Source organism: Atta cephalotes (genome assembly GCF_000143395.1).
Source record: "Atta cephalotes unplaced genomic scaffold scaffold00012, whole genome shotgun sequence".
Lineage (NCBI taxonomy): Eukaryota > Metazoa > Arthropoda > Insecta > Hymenoptera > Formicidae > Atta > Atta cephalotes.
Genome location: NW_012130076.1, coordinates 1,554,299 through 1,555,417, shown reverse-complemented (window position 1 = coordinate 1,555,417; position 1,119 = coordinate 1,554,299). Strand labels below are relative to the sequence as shown.

At 26.0% G+C, this 1,119-nt stretch overlaps 1 protein-coding gene across 1 annotated transcript in view; it reads left to right on the top strand.

Moving 5' to 3' along the window:
* The window catches only part of LOC105617178 (cytoplasmic dynein 1 intermediate chain-like), a 23,882-nt gene that overhangs the window by 14,504 nt on the left and 8,259 nt on the right, over window positions 1–1,119 (top strand). The window lies entirely within an intron of this gene.

The following is a 1,119-nucleotide window of genomic DNA, read 5'->3' as shown; positions in this document are numbered from 1 at the left end:
ACACACACACACACACACACACACACACACACACACACACACACACACACACACACACACACACACACACACACACACACACACACACACACACACACACACACACACACACACACACACACACACATCCAGGGTGTTTCCTAATTATTGATACAATGCTTATGTGCAGATGGAGCGGACTAAAGTGAGTTGAAAGTCTTGTACTATTTCGCAATTATTTTAGAATATTACGAATTTTGTAATATTATATATTTGTTTTAGCGGTGCTGAATAAGTTACCGCAATATTGAGAATGACTCGAGCGGAATCGAAACGTATGTTTTTGTCCTTTATTATTATTATATGAATTTTAAGATATGAATTTTATGATCTAAATTAAAATTCTTTTGCTATTAAAAATATTGGTTCTTCTATCCTTCTTTTGCCTATATTACAATAAAATTATTTATATTTTAGCTTATTATTAAATTATATTCTTTTGGATATTAATAGAGCGAACTAGTTTTTTTATACTTTATATTTATCTTATTATAGTTTTGTAAGATATTTTATTATAAGCTAGATCAAGCATAACAGGTGCAATAAAATCCAATTTTCGATAATGATTCGTGAGATATCTTGAGAATATGAGCGGTAAGATAAAATATTTCCAATAAAAAAAATATTTATTAAAAAAATAAAAAAACTTATTTAAGTCGTTATAGATCTTAAATAACGTAAATTATTTGAAAAATTTTATATTTTTATTATTTATAAAAATAACTGAATGTTTTCATTTAAATCAAACGCTATATATATATATATATATATATATATGAAAAATAAGAACGAAATGAAATCTTTCATTCATCATTTAAGCGAAGATATTAAAACTTTTTTATATATTTAAAAAAAAGGAAGCTTCTTATTAAACTCTTTAGAGTGAATTTTGAAAGACATAAGACTCAAATAATTTTTGGCTTTTGTATACATATATCATTAGTCTCGATCTACAATGGGTTTAGTAAACTGTAAATGTAAGAAATTGATCAATTATTGTCGATTATTTTCCTCACATTTGACTGTGATTAATTAATTTTCTATGGCGTACTACATCTATTGTAAATTCTATTGGAACTT